Genomic DNA, 10,000 nt, shown 5'->3' with positions numbered 1-10,000 from the left:
GCCTGCCTTCCAGCCCTGGAGGTCTGCTATCCAGCCCTGGTAGCAGCACTGCCTGCCCTGGAGGTCTGCCTGCCTGCCCTGGAGGTCTGCCTGTTAGCCCTGGAGGTCAGCCTGTTAGCCCTGGAGGTCTGCTATCCAGCCCTGGAGGTCAGCTATCCAGCCCTGGAGGTCTGCTATCCAGCCCTGGAGGTCTGCCTGCCTGCCTGCCTGCCCTGGAGGTCAGCCTGCCAGCCCTGGAGGTCTGCCTGTTAGCCCTGGAGGTCTGCTATCCAGCCCTGGTAGCAGCACTGCCTGCCCTGGAGGTCAGCCTGTTAGCCCTGGAGGTCTGCCTGCCTGCCCTGGTAGCAGCACTGCCTGCCTTCCAGCCCTGGAGGTCTGCCTGTTAGCCCTGGAGGTCTGCTATCCAGCCCTGGTAGCAGCACTGCCTGCCCTGGAGGTCTGCCTGCCTGCCTTCCAGCCCTGGAGGTCTGCTATCCATCCCTGGAGGTCTGCCTGCCTGCCATCCAGCCCTGGAGGTCTGCTATCCAGCCCTGGTAGCAGCACTGCCTGCCCTGGAGGTCTGCTATCCAGCCCTGGAGGACAGCCTGCCTGCCCTGGTAGCAGCACTGCCTGCCCTGGAGGTCTGCTATCCAGCCCTGGAGGACAGCCTGCCTGCCCTGGTAGCAGCACTGCCTGCCCTGGAGGTCTGCTATCCAGCCCTGGAGGACAGCCTGCCTGCCCTGGTAGCAGCACTGCCTGCCCTGGAGGTCAGCCTGTTAGCCCTGGAGGTCTGCCTGCCTGCCCTGGAGGTCAGCCTGTTAGCCCTGGAGGTCTGCCTGCCTGCCATCCAGCCCTGGCAGCAGCACTGCCTGCCCTGGTAGCAGCACTGCCTGCCCTGGAGGTCTGCTATCCAGCCCTGGTAGCAGCACTGCCTGCCCTGGAGGTCTGCCTGCCTGCCTTCCAGCCCTGGAGGTCTGCTATCCATCCCTGGAGGTCTGCCTGCCTGCCATCCAGCCCTGGAGGTCTGCTATCCAGCCCTGGTAGCAGCACTGCCTGCCCTGGAGGTCTGCTATCCAGCCCTGGAGGACAGCCTGCCTGCCCTGGTAGCAGCACTGCCTGCCCTGGAGGTCTGCTATCCAGCCCTGGAGGACAGCCTGCCTGCCCTGGTAGCAGCACTGCCTGCCCTGGAGGTCTGCTATCCAGCCCTGGAGGACAGCCTGCCTGCCCTGGTAGCAGCACTGCCTGCCCTGGAGGTCAGCCTGTTAGCCCTGGAGGTCTGCCTGCCTGCCCTGGAGGTCTGCCTGCCTGCCTGTTAGCCCTGGAGGTCAGCCTGTTAGCCCTGGAGGTCTGCTATCCAGCCCTGGAAGCAGCACTGCCTGCCCTGGAGGTCTGCTATCCAGCCCTGGAGGTCTGCCTGCCTGCCCTGGCAGCAGCACTGCCTGCCCTGGAGGTCAGCCTGCCAGCCCTGGAGGTCTGCCTTCCAGCCCTGGAGGTCTGCCTGTTAGCCCTGGAGGTCTGCTATCCAGCCCTGGTAGCAGCACTGCCTGCCCTGGAGGTCTGCCTGCCTGCCTTCCAGCCCTGGAGGTCTGCTATCCATCCCTGGAGGTCTGCCTGCCTGCCATCCAGCCCTGGAGGTCTGCTATCCAGCCCTGGTAGCAGCACTGCCTGCCCTGGAGGTCTGCCTGCCTGCCTTCCAGCCCTGGAGGTCTGCTATCCATCCCTGGAGGTCTGCCTGCCTGCCATCCAGCCCTGGAGGTCTGCTATCCAGCCCTGGTAGCAGCACTGCCTGCCCTGGAGGTCTGCTATCCAGCCCTGGAGGACAGCCTGCCTGCCCTGGTAGCAGCACTGCCTGCCCTGGAGGTCTGCTATCCAGCCCTGGAGGACAGCCTGCCTGCCCTGGTAGCAGCACTGCCTGCCCTGGAGGTCTGCTATCCAGCCCTGGAGGACAGCCTGCCTGCCCTGGTAGCAGCACTGCCTGCCCTGGAGGTCAGCCTGTTAGCCCTGGAGGTCTGCCTGCCTGCCCTGGAGGTCTGCCTGCCTGCCTGTTAGCCCTGGAGGTCAGCCTGTTAGCCCTGGAGGTCTGCTATCCAGCCCTGGAAGCAGCACTGCCTGCCCTGGAGGTCTGCTATCCAGCCCTGGAGGTCTGCCTGCCTGCCCTGGCAGCAGCACTGCCTGCCCTGGAGGTCAGCCTGCCAGCCCTGGAGGTCTGCCTTCCAGCCCTGGAGGTCTGCCTGTTAGCCCTGGAGGTCTGCTATCCAGCCCTGGTAGCAGCACTGCCTGCCCTGGAGGTCTGCCTGCCTGCCTTCCAGCCCTGGAGGTCTGCTATCCATCCCTGGAGGTCTGCCTGCCTGCCATCCAGCCCTGGAGGTCTGCTATCCAGCCCTGGTAGCAGCACTGCCTGCCCTGGAGGTCTGCCTGCCTGCCTTCCAGCCCTGGAGGTCTGCTATCCATCCCTGGAGGTCTGCCTGCCTGCCATCCAGCCCTGGAGGTCTGCTATCCAGCCCTGGTAGCAGCACTGCCTGCCCTGGAGGTCTGCTATCCAGCCCTGGAGGACAGCCTGCCTGCCCTGGTAGCAGCACTGCCTGCCCTGGAGGTCTGCTATCCAGCCCTGGAGGACAGCCTGCCTGCCCTGGTAGCAGCACTGCCTGCCCTGGAGGTCTGCTATCCAGCCCTGGAGGACAGCCTGCCTGCCCTGGTAGCAGCACTGCCTGCCCTGGAGGTCAGCCTGTTAGCCCTGGAGGTCTGCCTGCCTGCCCTGGAGGTCTGCCTGCCTGCCTGTTAGCCCTGGAGGTCAGCCTGTTAGCCCTGGAGGTCTGCTATCCAGCCCTGGAAGCAGCACTGCCTGCCCTGGAGGTCTGCTATCCAGCCCTGGAGGTCTGCCTGCCTGCCCTGGCAGCAGCACTGCCTGCCCTGGAGGTCAGCCTGCCAGCCCTGGAGGTCTGCCTTCCAGCCCTGGAGGTCTGCCTGTTAGCCCTGGAGGTCTGCTATCCAGCCCTGGTAGCAGCACTGCCTGCCCTGGAGGTCTGCCGGCCTGCCCTGGAGGTCTGCCTGCCTGCCCTGGAGGTCTGCCTGCCTGCCTGTTAGCCCTGGAGGTCTGCTATCCAGCCCTGGAGGTCTGCCTGCCAGCCCTGGAGGTCTGCTATCCAGCCCTGGAGGTCTGCCTGCCAGCCCTGGAGGTCTGCTATCCAGCCCTGGAGGTCTGCCTGCCAGCCCTGGAGGTCTGCTATCCAGCCCTGGAGGTCTGCCTGTTAGCCCTGGAGGTCTGCTATCCAGCCCTGGAGGTCTGCCTGCCTGCCTGTTAGCCCTGGAGGTCAGCCTGTTAGCCCTGGAGGTCTGCCTGTTAGCCCTGGAGGTCAGCCTGCCAGCCCTGGAGGTCTGCCTTCCAGCCCTGGAGGTCTGCCTGCCTGCCTGTTAGCCCTGGAGGTCTGCCTTCCAGCCCTGGTAGCAGCACTGCCTGCCCTGGTAGCAGCACTGCCTGCCCTGGAGGTCTGCCTGCCTGCCCTGGAGGTCAGCCTGTTAGCCCTGGAGGTCTGCCTGCCTGCCCTGGAGGTCTGCCTGCCTGCCTGTTAGCCCTGGAGGTCAGCCTGTTAGCCCTGGAGGTCTGCTATCCAGCCCTGGAAGCAGCACTGCCTGCCCTGGAGGTCTGCTATCCAGCCCTGGAGGTCTGCCTGCCTGCCCTGGCAGCAGCACTGCCTGCCCTGGAGGTCAGCCTGCCAGCCCTGGAGGTCAGCCTGCCAGCCCTGGCAGCAGCACGGCCTACCTGCCTGCCTGCCCTGGAGGTCTGCCTGCCTGCCTGCCCTGGAGGTCAGCCTTCCAGCCCTGGCAGCAGCACGGCCTACCTGCCTGCCAGCCTGCCCTCCCCAGCCACACAGCCCTGCCTGCCTGCCTGCCAGCCCTGGAGGTCTCCCTGCCAGCCCTGGAGGTCTGCCTGCCTGCCTGCCTGCCTGCCTGCCTGCCCTGGAGGTCTGCCATCCTGCCTTCCAGCCCTGGAGGTCAGCCTGCCAGCCCTGGAGGTCAGCCTGTTAGCCCTGGAGGTCTGCCTGCCTGCCTGCCTGCCTGCCCTGGAGGTCAGCCTGCCAGCCCTGGAGGTCTGCCTGCCTGCCTGCCTGCCCTGGAGGTCAGCCTGCCAGCCCTGGCAGCAGCACGGCCTACCTGCCTGCCTGCCCTGGAGGTCTGCCTGCCTGCCTGCCCTGGAGGTCAGCCTTCCAGCCCTGGCAGCAGCACGGCCTACCTGCCTGCCAGCCTGCCCTCCCCAGCCACACAGCCCTGCCTGCCTGCCTGCCAGCCCTGGAGGTCTCCCTGCCAGCCCTGGAGGTCTGCCTGCCTGCCTGCCTGCCTGCCTGCCTGCCCTGGAGGTCTGCCATCCTGCCTTCCAGCCCTGGAGGTCAGCCTGCCAGCCCTGGAGGTCAGCCTGTTAGCCCTGGAGGTCTGCCTGCCTGCCTGCCTGCCTGCCCTGGAGGTCTGCCTGCCTGCCTGCCCCGGAGGTCAGCCCCAGGCAGCCGGGTGGCCTGCCTGCTGCTGCTAGGCCGCTGCCCCGAGCCGCCGACCCCATCGACAGGAACACGAGAGAGTTTACAAGCGAGAGGAGGCCACATATTCGACACCTTTCGTGCTCGTTTTAGTCTCCAGTCTGTTTTGACGTGTGTTATTCTGAATCTGCTGCTTTAACTCAAGGGATTCTGTCGCGATTGATGCCTTGTCCTTCGCTGTATGTTTGCACTGGTGTTGTAAGTCGCCCTCTGTAAGATCATCATTTATTATCTGCCAAGAAATAAAGATCATCATAATGTTCCCCAACTTTCAGCTTCTGGGGAGTTTGTTCCAGAGTGTGACGACTCTCTCTCTATCACCATCTCTCTCTCTATCTCCATCTCTCTATCACCATCTCTCTCTCTATCTCCATCTCTCTATCACCATCTCTCTCTCTATCTCTATCTCTCTATCACCATCTCTCTCTCCATCTCCATCTCTCTCTCTATCTCCATCTCTCTCTATCTCCATCTCTATCTCCACCTCTCTCTCCCTCTCCACCTCTCTCTCTCTCTATCTCTCCCTCTCTCTCACTGTGTGTGTGTGTGTGTGTGTGTGTGTGTGTGTGTGTGTGTGTGTGTGTGTGTGTGTGTGTGTGTGTACAGCAGTGTCCCTAGACGAGAGAGAGATCCCTAGACGGGGAAATTACTTTCAAACTGCAGTACCGAAATGTGTCCGTTAGATGGCAGCATGCACCAAGGAATGAAGGAAAGTGCAAAACAAAATGAAAAGGCACATCGCCTGGGCGAAAAATAATCGTAACAAATCAACGGGGGCATTTCTCCGAAAACTAACACCGGGGCAGTGCTCAGGGGGGTCCCACCTCGTGGCCACCCGGTTTGGGGGGCGATCGGGGCCGGTTCCGAAAATCGCTAAATCTCCCATAGCCAGCCCACGCTCCATCCGATAGAGCAATGCCGGGCGGCCGGCCGGCAACTACGGATCATAACAAATCAACGGGGGCATTTCTCCGAAAACTAACACCGGGGCAGTGCTCAGGGGGGTCCCACCTCGTGGCCACCCGGTTTGGGGGGCGATCGGGGCCGGTTCCGAAAATCGCTAAATCTCCCATAGCCAGCCCACGCTCCATCCGATAGAGCAATGCCGGGCGGCCGGCCGGCAACTACGGATCATAAGAAATCAACGGGGGCATTTCTCCGAAAACTAACACCGGGGCAGTGCTCAGGGGGGTCCCACCTCGTGGCCACCCGGTTTGGGGGGCGATCGGGGCCGGTTCCGAAAATCGCTAAATCTCCCATAGCCAGCCCACGCTCCATCCGATAGAGCAATGCCGGGCGGCCGGCCGGCAACTACGGATCATAAGAAATCAACGGGGGCATTTCTCCGAAAACTAACACCGGGGCAGTGCTCAGGGGGGTCCCACCTCGTGGCCACCCGGTTTGGGGGGCCATCGGGGCCGGCTGAAGAATCGCCCATACTCTGCCATAGGCAGCCCACGGTCCATCCGATCAGAGCAATGCCGGGCGGCCGGCAACCTATGGATCATAACACATCAACGGAGGCATGATAAGAGCATCTTTTATTATCTGCCAAGAAATATAGACCATCACAATGTTCCCCAACTTTCAGCTTCTACCACATCGCTGGGGAGTTTATTCCACTGTGTGACTACTCTCTCTCTATCTCTCTCTCTCTCTCTCTCTCTCTCTCTCTCTCTGTGTGTGTGTGTGTGTGTGTGTGTGTGTGTGTGTGTGTGTGTGTGTGTGTGTACAGCAGTGTCTCCGGTTTTCCTTTTGGAATGCCTTGAAGCCGGGGGGGCTTTGCACTCATGAGAACATAGGGTGTCCTTGCCCTCCTTTCGCAGCCCAGGGCATTGAGAGATCCCTAGACGGGGAAATTACTTTCAAACTGCAGTACCGAAATGTGTCCGTTAGATGGTAGCATGCACCAAGGAATGAAGGAAAGTGCAAAACAAAATGAAAAGGCACATCGCCTGGGCGAAAAATAATCGTAACAAATCAACGGGGGCATTTCTCCGAAAACTAACACCGGGGCAGTGCTCAGGGGGGTCCCACCTCGTGGCCACCCGGTTTGGGGGGCGATCGGGGCCGGTTCCGAAAATCGCTAAATCTCCCATAGCCAGCCCACGCTCCATCCGATAGAGCAATGCCGGGCGGCCGGCCGGCAACTACGGATCATAAGAAATCAACGGGGGCATTTCTCCGAAAACTAACACCGGGGCAGTGCTCAGGGGGGTCCCACCTCGTGGCCACCCGGTTTGGGGGGCGATCGGGGCCGGTTCCGAAAATCGCTAAATCTCCCATAGCCAGCCCACGCTCCATCCGATAGAGCAATGCCGGGCGGCCGGCCGGCAACTACGGATCATAACAAATCAACGGGGGCAGTTCTCCAGAAACTAACACCGGGGCAGTGCTCAGGAGGCTCCCAGCTATCAGCCACCCTATCCCGGGACCGATGGGAGCACTTTAAAATTTTCGAGTCAGGGGACCAGACGGCCGAGTGAAAAACTTTGAAAAATTTTCTATCTCCTCACTCCCATTGACTTTGCATTAGGGCGACCAGGCGGCCGGCGGAAAAAAAATCATAACAAATCAACGGGGGCATTTCTCCGAAAACTAACACCGGGGCAGTGCTCAGGGGGCTCCCAGCTATCAGCCACCCTATCCCGGGACCGATGGGAGCACTTTAAAATTTTCGAGTTAGGGGACCAGGCGGCCGAGTGAAAAACTTTGAAAAATTTTCTATCTCCTCACTCCCATTGACTTTGCATTAGGGCGACCAGGCGGCCGGCGGAAAAAAAATCATAACAAATCAACGGAGGCATTTCTCCGAAAACTAACACCGGGGCAGTGCTCAGGGGGCTCCCAGCTATCAGCCACCCTACCCTGGGACCGATGGGAGCACTTTAAAATTTTCGAGTCAGGGGACCAGACGGCCGAGTGAAAAACTTTGAAAAATATTCTATCTCCTCACTCCCATTGACTTTGCATTAGGGCGACCAGGCGGCCGGCGGAAAAAAAATCATAACAAATCAACGGGGGCATTTCTCCAGAAACTAACACCGGGGCTGTGCTCAGGGGGCTCCCAGCTATCAGCCACCCTACCCTGGGACCGATGGGAGCACTTTAAAATTTTCGAGTCAGGGGACCAGACGGCCGAGTGAAAAACTTTGAAAAATATTCTATCTCCTCACTCCCATTGACTTTGCATTAGGGCGACCAGGCGGCCGGCGGAAAAAAAATCATAACAAATCAACGGGGGCATTTCTCCAGAAACTAACACCGGGGCTGTGCTCAGGGGGCTCCCAGCTATCAGCCACCCTACCCTGGGACCGATGGGAGCACTTTAAAATTTTCGAGTCAGGGGACCAGACGGCCGAGTGAAAAACTTTGAAAAATATTCTATCTCCTCACTCCCATTGACTTTACATTAGGGCGACCAGGCGGCCGGCGGAAAAAAAATCATAACAAATCAACGGGGGCATTTCTCCAGAAACTAACACCGGGGCTGTGCTCAGGGGGCTCCCAGCTATCAGCCACCCTACCCTGGGACCGATGGGAGCACTTTAAAATTTTCGAGTCAGGGGACCAGACGGCCGAGTGAAAAACTTTGAAAAATATTCTATCTCCTCACTCCCATTGACTTTACATTAGGGCGACCAGGCGGCCGGCGGAAAAAAAATCATAACAAATCAACGGGGGCATTTCTCCAGAAACTAACACCGGGGCTGTGCTCAGGGGGCTCCCAGCTATCAGCCACCCTACCCTGGGACCGATGGGAGCACTTTAAAATTTTCGAGTCAGGGGACCAGACGGCCGAGTGAAAAACTTTGAAAAATATTCTATCTCCTCACTCCCATTGACTTTGCATTAGGGCGACCAGGCGGCCGGCGGAAAAAAAATCATAACAAATCAACGGGGGCATTTCTCCAGAAACTAACACCGGGGCTGTGCTCAGGGGGCTCCCAGCTATCAGCCCCCCGGGTCTGGGGGCATTGTTTTTCTTTTTAATCATTTTGAGCATTTCCCCCAGTTTAGAGATGTGTGCCCCTAGACAACCCATTGAGAATAACTATGAAATGTTCTGAAGTTTTGATTTTCAAATGTCGGTGAAAATTGAAAAACGTCATATATTCTTCAAAGGAAGCATGGGGCGATGGTAGGGAGAGTCCCCGCAGCGTGCCTCGGCAGCGATGGGAGCGTTTTCGATGTCCCCGTCCCCCCCCATAGGGATAGAAGGGGAGTTAGGTGACCAGGCGTCCCGGGTCCCAAAAATCGAAAAATTAATATAGAATGCTTTTTAATCCATAAATAAAGTAGGGGGCAGTCCTGGTGAGAGTCCCAGCCACAGCCCCAGTGTGTTTTGGAGTCGTTTGTGGCCGGGTGAAAAACTTTGAAAAATTTTCTATCTCCTCACTCCCATTGACTTTGCATTAGGGCGACCAGGCGGCCGGCGGAAAAAAAATCATAACAAATCAACGGGGGCATTTCTCCGAAAACTAACACCGGGGCAGTGCTCAGGGGGCTCCCAGCTATCAGCCACCCTATCCCGGGACCGATGGGAGCACTTTAAAATTTTCGAGTTAGGGGACCAGGCGGCCGAGTGAAAAACTTTGAAAAATTTTCTATCTCCTCACTCCCATTGACTTTGCATTAGGGCGACCAGGCGGCCGGCGGAAAAAAAATCATAACAAATCAACGGGGGCATTTCTCCGAAAACTAACACCGGGGCAGTGCTCAGGGGGCTCCCAGCTATCAGCCACCCTATCCCGGGACCGATGGGAGCACTTTAAAATTTTCGAGTTAGGGGACCAGGCGGCCGAGTGAAAAACTTAGAAAAATTTTCTATCTCCCCTAGGTGACCAGGCAGCCGGAGCTGATTTTTCTGACCCCTAAAACAATTATTAAAAGGTATTTTTTCGCCAAACTAAGACTTTTAAAATTCAAATAGGATGATTATCTACTGCCCCAGTGGGTTTTTGAACCATTTTAAGCCTTTTTGACAGTTTTCATTTTTCCCCCATTGACTTCAATGGGAGTTAGGTGACCAGTCCTCCGACTTTTGAACCTCTCCTGGGGGGGCTGTGAGCCCCCGATTTCTTTGCAAAGCACGTCATTCGATTCGTCTCAGTCCCCTCTATATACCCCGTGTGTTTGTTTTCTCGAAAAACCCCCGGAACACGGTTTTTTAGGGGGGGGGTGGGGGGGGGGTACTTCGGAGCCATTTGGGGGGGGGTAAACGACATTTCCCGAAATTAATTTTAACACAGCCTTCCTCAGAATCGCTTTTCCAACAAAATCCTTTTTATTTCGAGTCTCTACGATGTTCCTAAGTGGTCGAAACCACTTTTGGACAGTTTTTACACCAAACGGCTCGGGCGCACAGCGGGCCGTGTGCCGATGGGCGGTTCTCGCGGGTCTGAGGCGGGGCTAGGCTGCTCGCGGCGGGCATGGGAGTGCCGTGTGCAGCCGCCACAGTGTTCCAGGCTGTCAGCATTTCTCTACGGTGC

The sequence above is a fragment of the Amia ocellicauda genome, unplaced genomic scaffold, assembly GCF_036373705.1.
Source record: "Amia ocellicauda isolate fAmiCal2 unplaced genomic scaffold, fAmiCal2.hap1 HAP1_SCAFFOLD_70, whole genome shotgun sequence".
Classification (NCBI taxonomy): Eukaryota; Metazoa; Chordata; class Actinopteri; order Amiiformes; family Amiidae; genus Amia; species Amia ocellicauda.
Note: the sequence above shows the minus strand (reverse complement) of the source record.